Source organism: Piliocolobus tephrosceles, chromosome 3, assembly GCF_002776525.5.
Source record: "Piliocolobus tephrosceles isolate RC106 chromosome 3, ASM277652v3, whole genome shotgun sequence".
In the NCBI taxonomy this organism is placed as follows: Eukaryota; Metazoa; Chordata; class Mammalia; order Primates; family Cercopithecidae; genus Piliocolobus; species Piliocolobus tephrosceles.
In genome coordinates this window covers 11,475,064-11,501,234 of record NC_045436.1, presented here as the reverse complement: position 1 = coordinate 11,501,234, position 26,171 = coordinate 11,475,064, and the positions used below count along the sequence as shown (strand labels likewise).

The window sequence follows — 26,171 nt, the reverse complement described above, 5'->3', positions numbered from 1 at the left end:
TTCAGTTTTGATGTTCGTATTTTGTTTTTGAGGAAACATCCTTGGTATGAAGCAATAGAAGCAATTCAAATCTGTAGGTAGGAAAAAAGCAAAGCAAAAAATAAAATGCAGTTATATCAACCTAAAATATAAGTCAATCCCTCTTATGTATTTTGACTATTTAAATAGTAAGTAGTTGTATTACCTTATCTTTCATATTCTACAACTAAGTTCTTTTCTATAGTACTCAAGGAGCCACTCTCATGGGCAAAGCCTACTAAGTGTATTTTAAAAACTCTAAATACTATAAATAAACATGAAATAAACAATGAGAAACAATATTGCTTTGCATGTACCTAATTTTTAAAAAAAGTGGTTGTATTCAAATAAGTAATATATGTAAATACCATTTAAAGTCAGGCTCCTACATTTGAATTACAACCTCTTGGGAATGTTCAAGCTCTCTTAACCTCAAATAATGAGAGGTATTATCATATTCAGTTGCTGTGAAATGAATAAAATGTAAAGTGCTGCTTCTGGTTTTGAAAAACAGTTATTTAGCAGTGTGACAGATTTAATCTTTTATTTAATAAATACAAAGAAAAACTAGAGGTCAATTTAAGATCCTCTTTCTGTATTCAGTAACAATGCTATTACATTAACAAAGGAAAAATGATCCTTTAAATGCCCACCGTCTATTTCCACTAAACTCTCTGTGTATTAATTTAATGTTTAATTTTACTGCTTAAATTGCTTTTATATGTTCATTGATATTAGTATCTATATTAAGTCATGTATTTTTGGAAGGAATAAATTGGCTACAGTATATTTTGTGACAGGTTGACAGGATGTGTGGTTGACAGGATGATCTTTGGATAATTAATAATTGGTATTGAAATATATCCCAAATAATTACTAGTGGAAGTATGAAAAAATTGGTATGTCCTTTGGGAATTTGTGCTATACATGTAAAAGTGCATCTTTGGCATAAAATTTGCACTCTTACTACCTATACATATTCTTGAATGTAAATCAATTATTCCCAGTACCTTCAAATGGAATGTTTGAAAAGATTACCTGTAATTTTGTTTAATATAATTGTTTAGGTCTTTAAACTCCACAGTGGGAAAGCACTGATATCAGAGCAATTGCCACTGTCATTCAGCAAGGTATATTTTGTTTTTGCAGCAGTATAGAAAGAAACAGTGGGGGGATGTATCTCTCTTTATTACAGTCATTGAACTTTATCCAATCCTCAATACTAGAACCCTGTTACTTTTCAGTCTGTGAATATGAATGAATACAGTGTGCTTATTTTCTTGTTCTTTATTATTTACTATGTTAAAACTCACTAAACATTAGCAGTGAAAACTACGTTAATAATCTGTGCATGCATTATAGTGACCACAAACCCATTCCAGTGCAATGAGATGAATGAATTCAGTGAGAATGAGACAACAGACACAGCGTGGCAACAATTGAGAATATTACCATTGTCTTGTCTGCCATTTCCTATTCGAATTAGGTTGAAGTCGAAGTCTGAGTTTTGTGCATTCCAAGATTGAAATATTTTGTTTTTCCAAGTAAAAAGACTTTTACAGCCTCTGCTTCTGTTACAAATCTTAGGACAATGAGATGTCTGAAAAGCAATCTGGGAAGGCAGTTTCCTTAAGATTACCAAAAAATTGCATTGCTTAACTTGAGTAATTTTGTACTTTCATAGACTATATATGTATGACATTCATGAATAAAAGTTTTTTGTGACTCTAACATCATATTAATGTAATGCAGATAAAATTGTTTCAAAGTCAATATGAGCATGTGTGTGAAGCCAGTGTGCAGGTCTGTGTGTGTTTGGATGCTTGACTTTTCCCTCAGCTAATTACCTGGTAAAAAGTTTGTGCTTTTATGGGTCTTTACAAAGTTGCCCAAATTCAAAGGGTACAGTGATAAGAGCTTGGACCTTACAGACAGAGGTTTGTTCAAACATGTAGCTAAAAAATGTCACTAGTTTATTTAAGACTTCTTTGTTCCAATACACTAGAAAATGCGCTCAATAAATCATGCTGCTATTACTGGGTATATACCCAAAGGATTATAAATCATGCTGCTATAAAGACACATGCACACGTATGTTTATTGCGGCACTATTCACAATACCAAAGACTTGGGATCAACCCAAATGTCCATCTGTGACAGACTGGATTAAGAAAATGTGGCACATATACACCATGGAATACTATGCAGCCATAAAAAAGGATGAGTTTGTGTCCTTTGTAGGGACATGGATGCAGCTGGAAACCATCATTCTTAGCAAACTATCACAAGAACAGAAAACCAAACACCACATGTTCTCACTCATAGGTGGTAACTGAACAATGAGATCACTTGGACTCGGGAAGCAGAACATCACGCACCGGGGCCTATCATGGGGAGGGGGGAGGAGGGAGGGATTGCATTGGGAGTTATACCTGATGTAAATGACGAGTTGATGGGTGCAGCACACCAACATGGCACAAGTATACATATATAACAAACCTGCACGTTAGGCACATGTATCCTAGAACTTAAAGTATTAAAAAAAAAAAAAAAAAAAAAGAACAAATTCTCAGAGTATGAAATCAGTGTGAAAGTGCTCAAAGCTAACTAACGCTTAGAATATAATAGGGATTAAGTAAATATTAATTACCATATTTTCTCACATAAATGTGCAGAACAATTCTTCAGCTCTTGGACTGACCCAGTTATTTCCCCTTTCTCACTTGTAGTTTTCCAGAATAGTTGCAGAACATGCTGGAAAAGCCACATCTTGTGATAAGCTAGAACTGGCCAAAATAGGCCAGGCTCTGTTCCAGTTCTTCCTATAACAAGATGTCCTACAATGTTTTAGCCCAACATTTCACGTCACCCTGGGGTGTAAAATCCAAGGCAGGCTGCTTTCCGAGGTCCATCAGCTACTGTGAAATAGGGCACACATAGATGAGAATCCATCCATTCTCCATGGGCAGTTTGCCTGAGCCTTGGGTGATCAGCTTGCCATAAATTCTAGGCTTCTATTTTCCCTTGCTGCATATCTGTGAGTAATAAAGTTGCATGGCTTTCTGTAAGCACTGTGTAAATGTTCAACCTCATCATACTAGTACGAGTAGTAGAAATTGCAGCCCAAGATGCAATGGATTGAAGTGGCAACCAGAATATAGTGAACCTGATTCCTAAAATGTTGTTAGAAATTTGATGAAAAACTGAACAACCTATTCCTGCTATGACTCAGAGTAGCAGTCTACAAAACTGTTACATTATGACATTAGTCTTTATAATAAATTTTTTTCTTTTTAAGGGTTTTAGTACTATTTGACGAACTGCAGTGCAGTACTTGAGATCAGAAAAAAATGTAGTAAATATTTTCTTATTATTCATGTTTAATATAGGAATAGTTGAGCAATTTGTTATTCATGAATATGCATATGTATCTTCCAGATTACCTCGAAATAAAAATTTAATATAGTTTTTACTAAATCATATAAGTGCTTTTGGAATTTATTTTAAATAAAATATTTATATAATCTTCTTGAATTTATTGACTCAAGAGAACATATTTAATTACGTGAGAGTGATGTTTTCTCTGTTAAGATTAGAAAAGTATATTTTAGAAAATAGGATTTTATGTGGAAGATATATTTAAAATGAATATTTCAAAGTAAAAAACATAAATTATAAATTCAAGATTTTTAGTTTGCAAAAAAATGAGAAATATGTATAATGCAAAACCTTAGTCTGAAGAAAGGAACAGTCATTTAAAAAAATTTAAAGAATATTATATACAGTTTTAAACTCAATTTGGATTATGTATTTTCCCCCAATTTATGCCAATGCAATGCATGAGCTCATTATAATTGACAATTTCAGAAACTTGTTACTGGGCTTTCTTACTATTTCTCTGTACAGTCTCTCTATTCATTATGTATCCATGTCAATTCCTTTAAATATCATCTACAAACTGGAAATTCCAAAAATTACTGATCAGTCCAGTGATGTTCCTTCCCTGTGTTGCAAATCCAACGACCTAGTTAGCATCTACACACCAAGGTCCAGTAAGGTCTTGAAAGTAACATTTCCAAACCAAACTGCTGATTGCTATATTAGTTTTCTAGGGTCATCACAAAATACTACAGATTGTGTAACAAAAATATATTTGTATATATACAACAAAAATATATTTTCCCCCAGTACTGGAGGCTGCAAGTCTATGTTCAAGGTGCTGGCATGGTTGGTTTTCTCTGGGGCCTCTCTTCTTGGCCTGAGGACGGCTTCCCTCTGGCTGCCTCTTCATGTGGTCATCTGTCTGTGTGCACACACCTCTGAGGTCTCCAAGTCTTATCTCCTCTTCTTTTAAGGAGTCCAGTCAGAGTGGATCGGGGCCCACCCTAAAGATCTCATATTAATTTAGTTACCTCTTTAAAGGCCATAGCTCTAAATACAGTCATATCCTAAGATACTTGTAATTAAGGCTTCAACATATCAATTTGGGCATAGACACAATTCAGTCCATAACAATTTGTCTTCCTGATATATATATATATATATTTACTCTACCAATCTGCTTCTCACAAATTGACATACATTCAACTCAATTGCAAGCAGAAACCTAAAATCATCTTGTATTCTCACTCTTCCTCAACCCCAGCATCTGATGTATGAAAAATTCGTATTGGTTTTACCACCAAGATATGTCTCAAGTATCTTCATTTTTCTTCCTCTCTGTTGCTGTAACCCTTTTATGAGTTACCCAAAACAATCAGCTAAATTACAATAATGTTTTCTATCTAGTATGTGATGTTTTCCCTCCATGATCCACAATTTTTCTCCTGGAAAAAAATTATCTATGCAGCAAAAATCATATTTCCCCCCTTGACTTCTTCTCCAGATCATACTGGCCTTCTCTCTTGAACTCAGAACCTTTCAATTATTGTCCCCTTGCTGAAATACCTATTCCCTCATATTCCCTACGTCTGGCTGGTTCTCTCTCTCTCTCTCTCTCTCTCTTCTCTCTCTCTCAATCTCTGTCTCTCGCTGGCCATTTTCCTTACCTTCCTAGGTATCCTTTTCAATGTCACCAGGCCTCCTCCCTCTTTTTGGTCACTCTAAAGGACATCCTATAATGATTCTCTATCAAAGGCTTTGTATATTTCCTTCATAGTTCTGTTCATGCTTTATAAGTGTTTCATTAAGTTGCTACTTTCCTTACCCATTATCTGCCTTTCCCACCCACTGGAGAGTTACTTCCATGAAGGCAAAGAAGTGAGTTTTTTATGTTTTGTTTTGTTTTGTTTTGTTTTATTGCAAGTGGAATCTAAGACTTAATACAGTGCCTGACACATACTGGGTTCTCAATCATCACCCAATGAAAGTACTCTTAAGTGAAGCTTTTCCTTTTTTAGAGCTGATAATTCTATTTATATAAATACAATCTTCATCCCTTAATAGCTGTTTTATGTGCATGTTCTTAAATACATTTTATAAAGAAGAAAATAAAGGAAGCTTTAAATACTTAGCCAAATTGGGTTTAAAATCCTGTAATATTTGAGATGTGAGTCACCTCTTGCTTATGAGTATTCTTTCTAGATGTATGTGATTAGTAGAGAATATGTTTGTAAGTGGTGTTTTTAAAACAAAAACAAATTTATATTTCTTTGTATTTTAGTTCATTAAGATCAGAATGAGAGGGAGAAGGCAGTAAAATTGTGTTGTTATAGACAAGTAGGGTAAGTTAAAAAAACCACCATGCAAAATGTGTCATTATTCTCCAGATATTTAAAGTGGTGAAGCAATAGTGATTTCTCTCTAGGGCAGGCAAAATGACATAATAGTTTCAATCCAGAATTCTGAGTTAATCACATACTAAAAGACACCTTAAGTTCTACAGTGAACTAAAACAAAACCTTTTATTATTAACAGCTTTTTAGAAAATTATACATTTGGATTACTTTAGAAAAATATTATCTATTTTTTAAAACATTAAAATATTATGTAATATTATTTAATTATATATTTTATGTCAGAACTACTATTTGAACTGGCTCACAATATAAGGCCTTGAAATTTCCTATTATGCTTTATTACAGAATCATTCCAATGCCCACAGTCCCACAGACACTTGGAAAGAGCCACCAAATTGCAGTACTAGGGTCACTGGAGAAAGCAGCCAGTGTCAATGTTGCATGTCTAGCCAATTCACCCCACGGTGAATTGCAGAAAATTTTACAGACTCTAGTTTACTAATTTATATATCAATAAAGGGTAATGCAATTGTTTAATATAGTTGTATAACATGCATTATTAACTCTAAGAATTCCCCAAATACCCATGTCCATATTTTAAAACATGAATTTGAAATATAAATCATCAGAAGTGGAAATTGGTTGAGACTTTTATCTGTATAGATGCAGATCTGAATTACCTTGATGTATACTCTTCTGTGTCTCCTTTTCCGTTAGAAGTGGTTCATGTTTGCAGTTAGGGAATTTTGTCAATCTGCTTTTCCCTGAGGAAAGTTAGCGTGCATTGAAGACTTTTTTTTTTTTTTTTCACTTTGAACTGCCTCTTTCGCTTCTTCCCTTTTTGTTTTCAGTTCATGGTGCTTAAAATCTTTGTGGTCTTCCTAAAAGTTTATTAGGGTTCTGTCCATTAGACAGAAGCCAAGGCTGTGAATCTTTGTTGAGACTGGTACTTATTCCATTTGAGCTAAATATTGCCAAGGCAAGTACCACATACAATTTTTGGAAGCCTGTCAGTGTGACTGAGCTGGTATATGAGGCACATGATTAAATCTTTCTAAAATCTTAACAAAAAGCATGACAATATTAGAACCACACTCAAGTTCATCTTTACACAGAGGCTACTTTCTTTCCTTTTCTTTTTTCTAATATTCTTGCCCTATTTTTTTTAAAAAAAAGTTTTGTTTTTTATTATACTTAAGTTCTGGGATACATGTGCAGAACGTGCAGTTTTGTTAATAGGTATATATGTGCCGTGGTGGTTTGCTGTACCTATCGCTTCCTCAAGGATCTAGAACTAGAAATACTATTTGACCCAGCAATCCCATTACTGGCTATATACCCAAAGGATTATAAATCATTCTACTATAAAGACACCTGCACACATATTTTTATTGCAGCACTATTCACAATAGCAAAGACTTGGAGCCACTTTCTACTTGTAGAGGTTCATGCCATCTGGACACACTGGAAATGGAAAACAATATTATTTTTAACACTCAGTGTGTCCTATCTTATGTATTCTCTAATTTTATTTTTAAAAAATTAACAATAAAATCCTCATGTCTTCCATTCATCTTTAGCTATGTTTTAAAAACGTTTTTAAAAAACATCCACACATGCACATTTTCAATATTCTTTCTGAAAGTTTTCTTAGCAAATCCATCAGTTTATTAGGCAAATTTTATATTTTCTCTATTACTGCAGGTCACAGTGCTGCCAAAACTTCTGCCACTACTTAACAAGCATCACCTTCTTTTAAGCCTCCAATAACAATATCCCATCTGTATTTCTGCTCTTCACCAACAAGCTGTTAGAATTCCTTCTCGCCTTCACCTACCACCTGGTCCAAAGGCATTGCCACATATTTTAACTTTTGTTATATCAGCTTCTGACTTTCAGGTACCAAATCCTGTTCTTGTTCTTTCTAAATGTATAACGTGCTACCCTGAAACGTATTTGCTAATACAATATTCATTTTATTTTATCCCATGATTTTGCCAGTCAGAAATTTGTACAAGTCTGGCCTGGTCATTCTTCTCTTCTGCTTGAGATCAGTGGAGGTCACATGGTGACCCTGAGCTCAATGAATGGCTGATATGGAGAGTCCAGGATGCAACCATTCATTCGTCCTGTGCCTTAGAGGGAAAGGTTGAAATTGTTCAAGATAGCCTCTGCAATAGTCAGACTTCTTAAATGTCAACTACAGACAGTCAATGATGGTGCTCTAAGACATCAAAGGGAAAGTTGCAGCTTTTAATGACCTTACCTCAGAAATCCTCCAAAATCACTTCCACTGCATTCTATAAGTCAAGCAAGTCACTAAAATCAGCCCAGATGCAAGCAGTGACAAATTAGACTTCACTTGTCAGTGGGAATAGTAGCAAAGGATTTGTGTCATTATTCATCTGCTACATAAGCCATTCTAGAAAATGCTACATTCTATAGACCATGCCCTATAATGTGCAATATTTCAAAACCTTCGATCTCACTTTATCATTGATATAATAGATTCTCAAAGTGGCTATTTTTCAATTCATAAAATGCATCTTGTTTATTTAATACAGTTTTTTTCTAGAATTCTATGACCTTATGAATTAGGTTAGAAATTATACTAGCAAGAACTGTACAAAGATAAAACAATTTCTTATCACTAGCAAGAAAACTACCAATTAAATAAAACACGTATAAACCATGTAGGCTCTGTTAAGGAAAGAAATGAGGCATTTGATACAGGATGACTAGGGGATGTCCTTTTAATCAACCAAAAAGGAGAGACCTGGTGACATTGAAGAGAAGATGTAGACATCGTACTTTCTTTTCTTACATAAAGCTATGGCCACCATTGATAGAGGTGGTAATTTTTATTATTAATATAATAATGTACATCCCGTGAGCAATCAATACATGCTCTTTTGACAATGTCCTTTACAATGACAATCGATATAGTGCAGATATAAGATTAAAGGATTTTTCTTTGTTTGTGAGGAATGGAAATACCAACGGCAAAGGTGAGTCTCAGCAGCAGACCCAGGTGAAAACTCAGGCTATTAAAAAGTTTTAAGAAGCAGTAACCAGGAAAAAAGATGATCTTATTGCTTTCTTCAAATATTGGCATTATTTATAAATAATGTTGTAAATATTTGTACTTCTTTTAAAATGCTAGCTCTTCATATTCATTCTTCTCTGTTGTATGAAAAATAGTTGCCTTAAAATCAAATTGTATCATTTATTATTTGAATTACATAAAATAAAACTTCATTTGAAATTCTATCTATTGTGGGGAATAACTTTTAAAGAATTATCAAATTGCTTTATTTGTTTTAACCTTAAGTTATTAAAATTATTCATCACAGCTTTCAAATAAATTTATGTTCTTGGATATCTGACCATATCAAGTCAATATTTTCTAACTTTCTCCCATACACCCATTCAGAAAAAAAACTATATATTATTTTATGAAAAAACATAGACATAATGAATTTACTTATTATTGTTATTTTTATGGTATGTGAGGTAAAACTAATTTTTAAAGTTAGCAATAGGTAAGAAATTTCTAATTTATTTGCAGAATTATTCTCCCTGTTATGTCTGTGAGGATTTCAGCTCTGTGTTTGCAAAAGAAAGAAATGATCTCCGTTCAAAGTCTTATATTCCTAAGTAATCCAGGCATGGTCCAGTGATAACAAGACCATTAAGACTTGCCAGGTGTAGTGCTTTGCTATTGATCACGTCCTCTCTAGTTTTCCATTTCAGGTAATAGCCTAGGTAAACAATCAAGCTCAGAGAACAGGTCACTGCTATTTCTTTCCCATTTGCTTCTTTTCTATGCAATTAGAGTTATACTCAGGACATGTGAAAAATTATTTTAAACTGTCTATTGTCAAATGACTGTGACAAATCTGTGATAAGTATCAGAGTGACAGATTTCCTTTAGAGATTCCCATGAGTCTGCTTTTTGTTCAATTTCAATGCTGTTGTCTCCATACCCATAAGCTCTTCTAAGGGAACTTTCTAACTAGGTCACCTACTGAAGGGATCATTGTTAGATGATTAACTTTTGTACCAGGCGTGAGCCATCATGTTACCAAGGGTAACCTGTCATCAGATGAGTTGACAGATGTTTAATTCTCTAACACAACAACAAAAAAAAATTGGGACAATCAGATTGTTCTTTTTTCTAAAACTGAATTGAAATTCTAGGAGAGGTTTAACGGATTTCATGAATCCCAGACAATACCATGTCAAGGGCAAAGAAGATAAATGAGCCACAATAGCATTTTGAGGGGAAAAGCCTGTGTCTCAGTGATTATGTAGCTGATCAAATAGTTACATATTTATAAGGCTACTGAAAATGTAATATTTTCACAAATAAAATGCTTAGAAAATAAGCCACCACTATATGATTTTAAATGAATCTGAAAATGGTCATTAGAAAACTAAGAAATTAGGACTCTAAGAATAGGAAAATCTGTGATATAATACAAATATCTAGGAGCAATGAATTAGTTAATAGTGTTTCACAATGTTTTCATGATTGAAATAGAATGTAAACATTGAAATATTAATTATTTAGCTGTATAACAATGTCATTTTCTCATTTTTATCTATAACTAATATACTTACAATTTCTTAGTTTTCTCTCTGAAGCTTTATTGTTAATATAACCAAAAAGGTAATTTAAAGACTACTATATTCTTTATCTTTATTTTATAAGAATTCTTAAGATGATAAAATACTAACTTAAAAAATAAATGAAAAAACCTTTATGTATTAAAATGAAGTAAAGTACTGTATGTGTTAAGTAAAAAAACACAAGGCATAAAATAGTCATTTATGTAAAAAAAGGTAAAATATACATAAATGTTTACCTATCTCTGAATGGACAAACAATATATCCATTTTTAGTGGAAATGTGATACCTAATGATACAGACAGGTTGTTTTAGTTTGGATCCTTTAAGAAGCAAATGCCTACATTAGATGATATGCAAGAGATTCTTTAGGGGAAATATCTATAAAAGATAAAGTGGAGAGAGCTGAAGATAGTGAGGAGAGACTTCATACTGCATGAAGCCCTGATCCATTTGAAGGAGAGATAGGAGGAAGGCTGATCGAAGAGGAAGGTCTGACTGCAGCTCAGTTCTGTAACAGTCTTTGTCAACCTAATGGGGAATTATTGAGCTAACATTCCTCTTTAGAGGAGTCTCACTTCTCATAGTAAGATCCTGAATTAGTAGCTTTATCATACTCAGTCACTGGCTGGGAACAACCCATAGAAAGTGCAGCTGCAGCAGAAATGTGGTTGGGGATTTGAACGAGCAGCCACTAGGACCATCAGTCAGCTGAGATCTCCTCAGCAGGATATGTAAGTAGCAGTTTTATAGCTACTGCACAGGTGTGAAAGATGAGTTAATTCTCTGTACTACCAAAACAATAATAAACAAAAAAAAGGTAGATATTAATATAGACAAATACATTTGAAAACAAAAAACAAAACTATACTTTAAAAAGTTATTATTATTATTTTTTTCTGTTTAAAATCATCCTTTGGTGTCCAAGGGAGAGAATACAGTCATGGGTTCTTAGTTTCTCTTTCTGGTTGGGCCAGTAAAGTCCTCATTCCTCTTTTCTACTTATCTCTGGAGACAAAACTAAAAACCACGGCTTCAGGCTGCTAAAGGTCTAAAACTAAACAAAATTTGACAGCAGCAATAACAACAAAATAAGGTGGGTTATAAAAGCTTACAACAGTAAGAATACTTTTAAAAGAAAAGAAAATGATCTGTAGCAATAGAAAGCCACATGAACACATGTCAGCACATAAACCATGAAGGACGAAACAGTTTGATAAAAAATTAAACACCTTTTTTGTTTTTAAAAATTATGTTGCAATCTACAGAACATTAAATGTAATATTTGGACCATTTTATGTGCACAGTTCGGTGGCATTAATTACATTCACATGGTTGTGTAGGCATCACCGCCATCCATCTCCAGAACTTTTTCGTCATTCCACACTAAAACTCTCGACACTTTCAATTCTAATTCTCCATGACCCTACCTTCTGAGATTCTGTAACCTCTGTTCTGTTTTCCGTCTGTATGAATTGATTATTTTGGGTACCTCATATTGAGTGAAATTATACAATATTCATCTAAGTAATACACTTACAATCTTATTGAGGATTCCTTGCACATGATGACTCATTTTTATTTTGCTTCTTTAAAAATTCTATATTTTCTTTTGACTTTCAACAGTTTGATTAGACTGTGTCTCTGTGTGGGTTTCTGTGGGATTTTTATACTGGAAATATATTGAGTTTCTTGGGTTTGCGTTTCTTGTTTTTCCTCAAATTTGAAAATTTCTTACTGTTACTTCTTAAAATAAGCCATGTATTTCTCTCTGTATTCTCCTTCTGAGACTCTGTAATATATATTTTTGTTTTTTGAATACTGCCCCATAGGTCCCTTAGGCTTTTCACTTTTTTCTCTTTTCTCCACAGACTTGATAATTTCAAAGATCCTATTTTCAGGTTTGCTGATTATTTCTTCTGCCTGCTCAAATCTGCTGTTGACAGCCTTCATGGAACTTTTCAATTCAGATATTGTAGTTTTTATTTCCAGAATTTCTGTTTGGTTAATTCCTTACTATTTCTATCTTTTTGTTGATAATCTCATTTTGTTAATATTTTTTGCTGATTTCCTATAGTTCCAAGTCCATATTTCTTGTTAAGCTCTTTGAGCACATTGAAGAGAGTTGTTTTAAAGCCTTTGTCTAGTAGGTAATACATGTAGTTTTAGAGATGATTTCTGTCACTTTATTTTCTTTCTTTGAATCAGCCATGTTGTTCTGCTTCTTTTCATGCCTTGTGATTTTGGTGGAGAAGGTGGGTGGAAGAAACAGCCAACTCTCCCAGTCTTGCAGACCAGGTCTGTGCTGGAGCAGTTCTTTTCCAATAGGCTAGATATGTTCTTTACCTTGGAATTAACCCAGCATTAAGGCTTAAGTTCTTCTCCAGTTTTTTTCTGAGTATATGTCTTGCCTGGGTCTGAGTGTGACTTTTTAAAATGTCTCCTTATACATGGATGATTTTCTATGTTGTAATTTCCAAAGGGATCTTACCCCAGCTTCTCCTTGGAGTCTTAGGTGGTCTATTTTATGTCTCTACCTGTAAAGTCTTTCTCCAAGTATCTGTAGGAATCGGTCTCCCTGCTGCTTTTCCAAATCTTGGATCCCAACCTGAGATTCAAGGTAGTGAATATAGAGACTAGTCCTCCAGGGAGCCCCCGGACAGGTGAGAACATTGCAGGACATGGCTGTTTTGCTCTCTTTGGTTCGAGGGAGGGAACTAGGAACTGGAATGCCACCTCCTCCAGCTCAAAATCATTTTGTGCAGAAATGGGTGGGGCAAGGGCAACTAAAACACAACAAAATTTGATACTATTTTGATTTGGCATTTTTCTTGAATAAGCATTCCTTTGGTTGGTGAAGTTTTTTGTTTTCCTAGAATTCTTACAAAAATTATTTTAGCCAGTTTCTGTTTGTTAATTTGATGTCACTATCAGGGAATGAGGATTTGGCCCCTCTTAGTCCAATGTGTCACTGAAAAAAAAAAAATGCATTTTTAAGTATTAAGTTAAATGACCCAAGCAAATCCATGAAGAATCAAAATCTCTTAGACGGAGATAAAATTAACTACCTAATGATTATAAAATAAATCATGAAAGCAGAAAACATGCTACTTATTATCTTCTTATTTTAAAGCAATTTACTAAATTCTTTATGTCTCATTTTAGTTATTCATATGTTGAGGCTAAAAACCTCTCAGAGCTTTGCTTTGAGCATTAAATTATTTTATACATGGAAAATATTGGAAAGAGTACGTTGTACATAGTTCTCAAATGAAGTGTAGCTATTTTTATCTTTACTATTGTTTCACAGTATCATTATATATGAAACAAATATTTAAAATAGCAGATTGATATACATTGTTTTTATTAGAATGGCCACATAATTTGTAGTCTAGGTTGTTATTTTGAATTTGAAAGTAACATTATTAAGAATCATAACTGAAAAAACAGTAATAAACCAAGACACCTCTGGGTACACCTGCACATAATTATTATGAGTAATTTAACATTTTTCTGACAGAAGAATTAATATAATAATAAAACCAACCAGGCACTTATAAATATGAAATAATATATATTGAATGTTTTATCTTATGCATATATTTGATAAATAATACTCTTACATAAAATAATGGCCCCTTCAACAGGAATTATAAAAATAAACGAGCTGAACTACATCTAAAGTGGTTAATTAACAATATTAAACAAAAAAGAGCAAGTTGAAACAAATTTATTAAAATGACATTAGAAATTTAAAAAATAGTAAGCATTAGAAATAATACATATAAAGGAAAATAATGTTTAAGAATAAAGAAAATTTTAATTCATTAAAATGTAAAAATTCAAACATGGAATATAAATGAAGAAACAGTTAATTATAGATATAGTATAACTTTTTTAAGTTAAGGAAGCAATATTATTATAAATTACAATATTTCAGAATCTCAGAAATTTTTGCAAAAATAAAATACTCAATTATATACTTGAATTAGGCGAGGTAGTTTTACCTGAGATTTCTTTCACGTGTTATATTAACTAATCCAGAATACAATAAAGCAGGGACGCCACCCCCAAGTTAGGAACCAGGCTGCACAGCAGAAGGTGAGCTCGTGGGTGAGGCAGCATTGTCACTTAAGCTCCACCTCCTATCAGATCAGCGGTGGCCTTAGATTCTCCTAGGAGCATGAACCCTATTTTGAATTGCAGATGTGAGGGATCTCGGTTGTGCACTCCTTATGAGAATCTGAGGTGGAACAGTTTCATCCCAAAACTATTCCTCCGACCCCTCCACTCCCGACTATAGAAAAATTGTCTTCCAGGAAACTGGTCCCTGGAGCCAAAATGGTTGGGGATCTCTTCAATAAAGGATAAAACTTCATCAAGCAAGTAATTTTGAAATTTGCAAGGGACACACACATACATACACATTTCTACTTTTACCCACATACAGACATATACACTAGCAAAATCTCACAAATATGAATGTATTTGGCACCACTTAGTCACGTTAAGTATAAGCACATCTTTTGATTCACTGATTCTGTGTTTATATCCCAGGGAAATACTTGCATACATAGAAGGAATCGGTGCCAACCTAGATGTTTATCATAGAGAGAGTAGGGTTAAAAACAGAATGTCAAACAGCAAGCAGAAAACACCAGTTTAGATGTTACTATGTAAATTTTGGATTCCATAGCACATTGTGCATAGTGAATGGAGTAGAAAAAAGATATATTTATTCAACATGATATAGTTTACAAAAATTTAACATGTAGGTACACAAAACAGAAATACAGAAGTTATAAAATTCACATGAAAATACATGCAATGCATATTAAAATGGTTGCCTAAGAAGAGAATGTTGAAGGGCTTAGGGTACAGATAAAGATGAGATTAGATAGATAGATAGATAGATAGATAGATAGATAGATAGATAGATAGATAGATACAGCTAGGAGCAAGATACACACAACTACAGATAAATGTATATATGCACACACATATATATATCATGCATGACTTGACTGTATTTTATCCACTTTTATATTTTATTTAAAGATTCACTTTTCTTAATGCTATACATCCTATCTTTATGCTTTAAATTTCAGTTATTTCATTATTTTAATTGTACTGTAAACTAACTTCAAATAGACAATGCTCTAAAGTACAAAAGAAAATAAAATAGACTAAATTTTCTACTTCATACGTCTTACATTTTAATGATGTGTGTGTATATTGGAGTGTGTGAAATAATGCATGTAAATATTTAGAACACTTCCTGGTCCTTAGAGAGGGAATAATCAATTTTGTTAAGTTAGCAATTATTATTATCAGTCTTGAATATTCTAGTAACAATAACTGATAGAAATGAAAATACATATTACATAAAGATTTACATATTGAAGTACCCTAAAGAGAGTTAAATATAATTTATAAACCTGTAAAAGATTTCCCAATTACATGTAAGAGTGAGGGTTAACATCAGGTCTGATCTGACCCAGTTTTGCATAAAGGATATAGAGTTTCTGTTTCCTTTGAAAGTTCTGTATTAAAATAAACAAGGGTTGACGAGTGTCTCTTGTTTCCTGTTAGCGAACACTTGGCCTGTAGTAGCAGTGAGCTGTCACACAAGCCACTGACGTGCATGAATAGGGTGGTATAAAAGACTGGCAGGAAGCCAAGGCTATGGACGCAAATGTCTTCTTGCTCTTGAGCCACCTCTGTACACTGTGTGTGTGTCAGAAGACACAGGAAGATGCACCCTTGGGCAGCTGCTGGGCCTTCTGATGACATGACAATGCTCTCTGTCCGTAAAGCTAAGTAGACACAGTTTCAGATTGAAGCCTGTTGTACACTGTAAGCCTGTTTGTCAATTCAAATTCATGACAACTTTGTGCCGGTTCAAAGTATAATCCACACTATTCAATAAAAATTCCTTCAAATGCCTTAAATGAAAAATAAAAACAGTATAATCAAGGACTAAAATATTTACAAAAGAAAAATTACTAGTGAACCAGTAACACAGAGGAAATATTCAAGTAGAATTAAAGAGGGAGTCAAATTATCACAAAAAAATTATGTAATTTTTCTTGTCAAAATTGTGTAAATGCATCATGTTATGTTCCAGACATTGTATAAAAATATTCAGATGATATCTGCAACTCTCTCTTTTTCTCTTTCTTTTTTCTCTAGTTATATACAGAGATATATAAATAAAATGAAAGCAATAAAATTTTGACAGTAGTTAATATTCATTAAAATCTTACATGATTCTTATTCTTTATGCTTTACATTTCAGCGGTTCCCAATAATTCAAAAAAGTGTTATTAAAACATATGGTTTTTATAAGAAAATGACAACATTCAGCATTGTTTACATAAGAATTCATAAGAATGAATTCTAGCTCTTACAGCAAGGTTGGTCTGTTAATTCTCTGGAGCTATATAGTTCTGAAAAAATATCTGTGGATGAAACTACCACTATTATTAGCAAAAACTACAATATTTTGCTTTAAAGCTATAAGAAGGACTTCTGTGCTTGACAAAGAAGAGAAAGTAAATGCTGAAAACATTTCTACACTCAAATTCTAAATTCTCCATATACCTTCTTATACATTGTAATTTATCAATACACTTCTTAGTGAAATCTTTATTCTGTGACCTTTGATATTGCAGCTACATTAACACCAACTTGCACTTTACATCCCAGTAAAAACTGTATGCAGGACATTTTGTCATTTTCATTTTAACGACATTAGAAGTTTCTATTTCCTACCAGTCGGTGTGAATACCTAACAGGATAATTTATCCGTGTGTTGACAGTTGTTCATTTCTAGATACGAAAGCAATTGATAAGCCAACTTTACTTTAGTAAATACCAAGTAAATATTGAGAAAGTTAAATGATACTCAGAGGAATATAAGCAACTATAATACTGATTTGCTGTTTTTAATTCCTTTAAATATAGCTTGGAAGAGAAGAGTAAAACAAATGCATTGAATGAAGATCTCACAGTGACATGAAAAAGGGGCAAAGCTTTGTGTGCTGGAAAACTTAGAGGATTCTCCTTCATTGTGGAAGGCTTGGGCTGGGCCTTAAAGATTGAGGACTTATTAGGAAAGATAAGACTCTGGCCAGTCAGGAGACTATATGAAAAAAAAATTCCAAATCTGTGTCATGTATGTGGGAGCTGCATGCAAGACAATCTCAGGACTTGCTAGTTATCATTAAATTATGAGCTTCTGGAGATAGCATTTGGCCACTCTGTAAAAATATATTGATAGTGATATAGTTTGGTTTTTATTTAATAAACTAAGAAGAAATGATGAGTTTGGAGTCAAAGAGCAGAAGGGAGAAAGCAAGGGCAAAGGGAAGGAGAAAGAACAGAGACATAAGAGAAAAATCATGTAAGCAGACGTGAGAAAGGTGTTTGGACGAACTGAGGCAAGATGGTGCACTTCTGGGTTCTTCTTCACCACCAACTCTTCCCGCATGCGCGAAAAGGCAGCCGGCGACCCGGGAAGGTGCAGACCAACTGGGCATGCACCAGGTGACGTCAATCCGAAGAGACCAAGATTTACCTGGTCGCACCTGCGGAACGCCCCTGACACGCCCATGCCCCACCTATTGCCCTCCCACTCCTAGTAAAGCCGCTCTCCGCCATTGAGCCACGCGGACTTCCCAGCTTCCCAGTCCTGTCAGGATATGGGAACTCCGACCGAGAGCTTGGGGGAGGGGCACTCTGCCAGCCTTCTTTGCCGGAGGCCGACATACTTCTTCTCCACACCTTAGGTTACTAAAATAAACTTGCAGTTTTGCGCCTGACCTTTGCCTACTTGCTGGTTCTTTGGTGCTCGCTCTGGTGGTCTTAGAAAAACAAGACAGATGGTGCCGAAACCCGGGAGGAGACCCCTCCTCAGGGCCCCCAGGGTCCGGGGAGCCTCCTCCTCCTTGTTCCACGCCGCGGATGGACCAGGACCTGAGACCCGCTTCGCTCACTCTCACGGCCTCTCTGGGGTAAGTGCCCTTGTCTCCTCTTTACCTCCCTCGGCCAGAAATCCTGTGCAGGTCCGAGGTCCATTTTGAGCCACCAAGTGGCTTGGGAGACCCTTGCAGGACGGAGACGTCCGCCTGAAGGTAATCTCCACTTTGGCTCCATGAGCCTCCAGTTTGTCTCTGCCGGTTCCAAAGGACGCTTTGAAGCCAGGCAGAGATCCACTTCCATTTCCATTGTGTCCATTGTGTCCCTCGGCCAAAATCCTGCACAGGTCCGAGGTCCATTTGGAGCCACCAAGTGGCTCGGAGACCCATTCAGGACGGAGACGTCCGCCTGAAGGTAATCTCCACTTTGGCTCCATGAGCCTCCAGTCTGTCTCTGCTGGTTCCAAAGGACGCTTTGAAGCCAGGCAGAGATCCACTTCCATTTCCATTGTGTCCATTGTGTGTCGGTAAAGAGGAAACAAACGGGAAACCCCCCCCCCATCCAAATTTCCAAAGAGCACCCCTTAGGGTGCCTCCTAGCCAATTTAAAAACCTTACAGCTTGAACAAGACCTTAGGAGGAAGAGGTTAATTTTCCTTTCCACTGTGGCGTGATCGACCTCAGCAATTTCTGCCAGCGGCTAGGCAAGTGGTCCGAAATTAATTTACATACAAGGCTTTTAGGCCTTAGGCTCTCGTCCCTATACTCCTTCTCTCCCCACTCTCCCCACCCCCTCCCTTCCTGCCCAGACTCCTCCTCCTCCCCCCATCCAGACTCCTTCTTCCTCCTCCTTATCTACTAGTAATCCACTGGGTCCCGTGCCTCCTTCGGGGCCCCCAACAGGCTGTCTTGAGTCTCCTGTCTCTGCACACACCCTCTCTAAGTGCCCTGCTGATGTCTCCACTCCTGCCCCACACCCTCCTACAGTGTTAGCGCCTTTGCGAGAGGTGGCTGGGGCGGAGGGGGTAGTCAGAGTACATGTCCCTTTTTCATTGGCCGATCTTTCCAAAATTGAGAAGCGTTTAGGTGATTTCTCAGCTAATCCTACCATATACATAAAGGAATTTAGATACCTTTGTCAGGCCTATGACTTAACTTGGCATGACCTCCAGGTTATCCTAACCTCTACCCTAAACTGACTGAGGTTCTAACCCAGTATACCCAGTTAGATCCAGCCTCCCCCACAGGGGCCACTATTTTGGCGTCTTATTTAATTTCTCAATCAGCTCCTGACATTCGTAAAAAACTTCAAAAGGTAGAGGATGGTCCTCAGACACCAATACAAGACCTAGTTAAATTACCCTTTAAGGTCTATAACTCCAGAGAGGAGATGGCAAGCTTGCCTTGAACAGAAGTTACAGCTCCTAGCAGCGGCTTTACAGCCCAGTCATAACCCCAGACCAGAGAGCACACACCCCGCAGACTCCAAAGCTACAAAAGGAGCCTGCCTGCTATAAGTGCGGCAAGGCAGGACACTATGCCAACAGGTGTCCGCAAGGTCCCCGAGCCCCAACGCAGCCTTGCTATAAGTGCAAGGCATCAGGACATTAGGCCAGTGAATGTCCTAACCCTCGTCCACCAGCAACCCCCTGCCCTGCTTGCCAGCAGGGAGGAAACTGGAAGTCTGATTGCCCCACCCTGAGAACAGGTGTCGCGCCTCTACGTGACCCCTTTTCCCAGGATCCTGGGAGCTCCTTCCAGCTTTTACATCTGGATGATGACAACTGAAGGTGCCGAGACTCGGGGACCCCCATCACCCTCGCCGAGCCACGGGTAACTCTCCTGGTAGCGGGTAAGACAATTAATTTTTTAATCAACAGCGAGGCTACCTATTCTGTTTTGCTGTCCTTCTCTGGACCTAGCCTTCCATCCAATATCTCTGTAGTAGGAGTAAGTGGAAAGCCATCCACTCCACGAAAAACTCCACCCCTTAATTGCTGCCTGGCCAACAATTACTTTGCGCAGTCGTTCCTCATTCCCAGCTAAAAAGGGCCCCTACCGAAAGCAATCAGTGGAAATCAGTTTGGCTTTCCCCCACTCGCCTCAAACTTACTAAATTTTCTTAACTATCTCATACTCCCCAACCTTGCCGGGACCTTCCTTCTGGGTTTTGCCCATATTCCAACAAATGCTTCCATTCCTCATTCCTATACTAATACTGTGCCTTATTTTATTTTTCATCTGTGCGTCCAAATACCAACCATGGGCCCCGACCTTAACGACGCCCCTTAACAGCAGGAAGTAGCCAGACAGACCACGGCGCCCCTTTATCACTATTATCAATAAAAGGTTGGACTGTTTGGACAAACGGAGGCAAGATGGTGCACTTCCGGGTTCTTCTTCACCACCAACTCTTCCCGCATGCGCGAAAAGGCAGCCGGCGACCCGGGAAGGTGCAGACCAATGGGGCATGCACCAGGTGACGTCAATCTGAAGAGACCAAGATTTACCTGGTCGCACCTACGGAACGCCCCTGACACGCCCATGCCCCACCTATTGCCCTCCCACTCCTAGAAAAGCCGCTCTCCACCATTGAGCCACGGGGAATTCCCAGCTTCCCAGTCCTGTCGGGATGTGGGAACTCCGTCCGAGAGCTTGGGGGAGGGGCACTCTGCCGGCCTTCTTTGCCGGAGGCCGACAGACTTCTTCTCCACACCTTAGGTTACTAAAATAAACTTGCAGTTTTGCGCCTGACCTTTGCCTACTTGCTGGTTCTTTGGTGCTTGCTCTGATGGTCTTAGAAAAACAAGACAAAAGGTAAGACGAATCTTTGTACAGTAGGTCTGTTTTTCTAGCGACTTTTTAATTTTAATAAGTTCAATTTTTCTGATTTCAAAATAAGGTATATATGATTTAAAATGTCAATTATGGTTAAAGTAAAATTAATATATGAATAATAAATTAATACTACTAATGACTGCCTAAGCCATACATTTGGACACAAAATATAGTGCAAGAGCACCTGGGAGTCCCAAAGATCCTTTCAGGCAGTCAGGTCAAAACTATTTTCGTCATAATATTAAAACTGTATTTGACTCTTTCACTCTTATTCTTTCCTGTGCATTCTGTTACAGAGGCTAAATGTGTGCCATTGATCTGACAGATCGCTGAAAGTGTGTCTGTGTATTCTTGTGCTTCAAAAAGTTCCACTTAAATTCATAATATAACAAATATAAGTAGTTAGGTTTGACATAAATAAAAGCTTTTCACATCCTCTATAAGAGCCTATGACATGAAGTTTGATAACCAGTGACTAAAAATTTCTTATATTCAGATCTGATTATTTGTAGTTTTCTAGTGTGTGTATGGGTGTCACTTAAAAATAGTGACATTTAAAAATATATGTCATTTAAAATATATATACTTATATAATAAGTGTAAATATATGGGTGTATATATATTTGTGGTATTTTAAACCTGTCTATTTAATTTAAATTTGTATTACAGGTAATCATTTTTAAACTTTATATATATATGTACTTTTTACTAATTATTTAATAGATAAATGGATGTAGTATCTATTAATAATCTTATTTGGATATACTGTATAGATATTTGTTGTTGTAAAAAAGATATTTTGGACATCTACTTGTGTTAATTATGTAAAAATATGTATTTATAGAAATTCTTGTATACATTTGTACATATTTATAATATTTGTATTATTTGTACTAATGAAATATCTTTCTCTATAGACAGATGTGTACTCCTTATATATTGTTTATGTTCTTTGCCCATTTTAAATAATATAACAATAATTTTTCACATATATGCACTCTTTGTATATTACAGGTAAAACATCAATGTAAATTACATTTTCCACAAAGATATTATCATTTTTTATACATTATTTTAATATTTAACCATATTTTTATGTGGATAAATTTTATCATTTCAGTACTGCCACAATAATGTTCCTTAACAGTAATAATGTTGGATTCATCAACCACAAATTCCAATTTTATGCTACTAGGAGCATTCCTTTCACAGTTGTACATCTATGGGCAAGTTGGGGTTCAAAGTGGACTAGACTAAGTAGAGTTTGGAACCAACTGGAAAAAAGGGTAAAGGTCTTCTTCATGAGTCCTGATCCTCTTAGAACTAGTGACTAGGCGCCTACTTTACCAACCAAAAGGGAGGACAACCTGGAGACAAGCATCCGCATCCTCACACAAGCACTTTTCCAGCCTTTTGTTCTGCCTTGCCTTTTCCCAACTGATGTTTAAATGGACTCAAATAATACATAACCTTTGGTTCTGGCTTCTTTCATTTAACAAAGTTTATTTAAGATTTATATTTGTCATGGTATGAATTAATGGCTTATTCCTTTTATTTCTGAGTAGTACACCATTGTATTGATATTTCTTTATCCATTCACCTATTGAAAGCCATCCTTGTTTATATAAGTTTAATTATTATCAGTTTATAAAGTATCATTAATATATTTCCATGTTAGTAGATACTATTCTATAACATTTTTAAAGGCTGCAAAGTATCCAATTGAAACCCATTTTCTGAATATACTACAATTTGTTTAAATAATTATTTTGGTTGCTGATAATACTTCACAGGAAAAAAAAAAACAACAACAACTTTGAAACAAAACCTTGGCTGTCTCCATGACTCTATCCTTACTCAAATTTTCTAGAAGTAAACCTGGAGCATTGAAAATATGTGAATTTTAGGGCATTTGGACTCAAAATTGTATGGATTTTTTTTCTGTAAATCAGTAATTTCACATTTAGTTTTTCAGAAAAATGTATTAGGTTTAAGACAATGACAGAGAAATGTAAGATAGGAGAGCAGGAGGAGGAAATTGCGCTTCTGAAATTTTACATGGAACCAAGTTGTGTGAGTAGAATTAATGCCAAACTAATACATTAGACCAATTACAGCAAACACCTGATCCATAAGGATAACATTATTCATATTTCTTAGGACTAATTCCTTGTAGGTAAAGCTGTGCTTTGTCACATATTCTTACATATTCTTCCTATCAGCCTACCCCTTACCAAAATCTGCACGTAGAATCTTCCGTAATGTAGTATTTCAATCAGTACAAATATAGACGATGTGTCAATTCAGTGAAAACATCGATCAAATTAATACTTTGAATAAAAATTAAAAAGTGACTAGTTTCCTGGATATTTTTTTCAAAAGATTTATTGCTTGTCCTAGATATTATCTGAATGTACTTATGTTCTGTTTCCTGCCCAATGAATCAGCTGACGCCCACAGTTGAATTCATACATTCATACCAATATATTTTTTCCCTTTAGCACCTTGGAAAGTATGAAACCAACAGAACATTTTATGGCTACTTTCAACTCTCATATACAGCTCTGAGTCTATGGTAAAGAAAAATTAATTTATGATTTTTTTACTAGCTTGCACTTAAGTCATAAAAATCTTGCAGTTTAAAGAACCATATAAAGTTAAGTACTTTATTGAACTTTACTCCTTAGCTCTTAAATGTATATGTATTTTTTTTCTTTTGAACTAAGAGGTGGCATATTATCAGGAGTAAATAAATCCTGAAATTTATGAACCTAAGAATTTCACGTATTTCAATTTTCAGGGAAGCTTGACCTCGGCTAAAGCTTATTGCCCAGCCCCAATATAAAATTACATATTTAAATTTCGCTTCCAGATATGTCACCAATGCAAGAACTAAGATACATCACCAATGCAAGAACTAAGAACCGTTATTTATGAGGAAAACACTTGTTCATTTTCTTTGATAATGTTATCGATTTTTCTTCTTGGATTAATTCAGCTATGCATAAACTAATTGTATTATATTTTAATCCTTTCAGATTTTAAACATTTATGATTCTATTTCACCATTACTATATGAAAGACACTACTCCATCTAACCTACCTCAATAATGTCAGCTTATTTTAAAGTTATAAGAATAGAAACCAATTTCCACAATGTGGAAGTAAAAGAAGTTGTCATCTAAAAACTTCGATAATTTTATTTCCAGAATATATTAAAACTTAGAAAGATATCAAGCCTGATGATTGATATCAAAAAATGCAACATCTTAACCTGCCTTTTTGGATCTTATGTGATTTGTATGAGTGGGTTTTATTATCAACAAGTTCCACTGGATAATAAGATTATAAATATATATAACACTGATTTTAACAATGTTAAGGGTAAATAAGTAATGCTTTAGGAAAATTACATGCACTCCATTGATAAATACTTAAATTAATGGCATATAACAATTGCCATCTTCTTTTATGCATAAAGGAATGGGCCACAGATGAATGCACTGTTCTATTATTAAAAATGCATTAGACTACAAAGCCCATCTCATGATGTAGGAAGAATTAAGAAGTTTTCTAATATCATTAGGCAGAACTATACTTAAATCACTACCAAGAATTTTAATATTCTTTGTACTGTGAAGCCACATATATTAAATTACTATTACTTGTTTTTTGTGAATATTAGCGTTCTTCATAACACTACTACTATTAATAAACACTACTACTAAATACAATGACACAAAAGAGACAATATGAATAAAATTTTGAAGCTGAATTTTTAGTACACATAGTAATATATTTTTGAACATTACCAAGAATTACTTAATTATATATATATATATACACATATAAACATTTTGTGTGTAAGCTTTTACATTAACTATATTCTGCATGTATCCTTTAGCAACTTGCTTAACTTGCTAAATATTATTTTGTTTAATTTACAATATTAAAGATTACCCTTTAATCATTTCAACTCAAAGTATTCCATATACTGGATAATCCAGATACTGAATGTGTCTTCTTGTGCAAATGAATAATAAAAGTTTCTCTCATTGATCCTTTAAACTCACTGTGTTCCTTCTTCAATTTAGATGTCATCTTGGGCGGAACCCACAATTTTCTTATAAATTTCATTTAGATCTCTTGGAGAGTGACTATTCACTTTCAAAAGTTAAAAATACAGCCACTAGATTAAAAACTTTGATCTCACATAAAATCCTATCATTCTTTACTCACCGGTCTTAAGAACCAACGATGGGATTGGGATTTATTAGTCAATGGACCTTCCTCAATGTCCTCCTTCTTCTCCATCTTCTGACTCCCTCAAATCAGGGCATTAGAGATAAGGATAAAAAAAATAGCTCTTTTTATCCAGAAATGTTTCTAGTTCCTCTTTATCTAGAAGTGCCCTCAGTCATGGCAGGCTTTCATGAGAATATCCCAGGCTGGTTTCCTCTGATACAGCAGTGTTTCCTCTAACTGGCAGTAAGTCCATCCAATACTGCTCTCAGAACCCGTCCCATGGACTGGAAGAGAGAGAATGGAAGAAAGAGAATGTGCTGGAAGAGAGAGAATGAAGAGGAACAGTTCCTGCCTCACTCACAACTTCCTGTGGGGAGGCGGTGAGTCAATCAAATAGCAACTCTCTGCATCACTGATTTTACCCACAGGAAACTGTGCTGCTTACAAGACAAGTGCTTAAAACACAGACTCTGCACTTTGTTATCTCATTCAATGTCCTGCTCCTAAATGGTAATTAACTTAATACCAAAATCTATTGCTGATAATATTTCTATCCTCCTTAAAAAACTGCAAAGGCTTTTATAAATGTGAACATCTGTAATTTCATCCCCATTTCCTGCCTGTGGCTGTTCTATAGTATTTTATATCTCCATGTTTTTATGCCCTTTAAATGAGTCACTATTAATACGATGGTGTTTGTACAGTCATTAGCTGTATCAGTTTCTTTACTCACAACTACCTCTTGGCCTCTTGAATTCAAGCTATTTTTTTTTTTTTTTGGCT

At 35.3% G+C, this 26,171-nt stretch overlaps 1 long non-coding RNA gene across 3 annotated transcripts; it reads right to left on the bottom strand.

Moving 5' to 3' along the window:
- Positions 1-25,743, bottom strand: LOC111554109. 3 transcript variants are annotated; one of them, XR_002735148.1, is made up of 3 exons: positions 25,383-25,743; positions 11,927-13,357; positions 1-71 (listed from the first exon to the last, which is right to left on the bottom strand). It is a non-coding gene; the product is annotated as an uncharacterized LOC111554109 (long non-coding RNA). The 3 variants fall into 3 exon arrangements; XR_002735149.1 differs by lacking the exon at positions 1-71 and adding an exon at positions 2,593-4,403; XR_002735146.2 differs by lacking the exon at positions 1-71 and adding an exon at positions 7,063-7,220.
- Between the last annotated feature and the right edge of the window lie 428 nt (positions 25,744-26,171).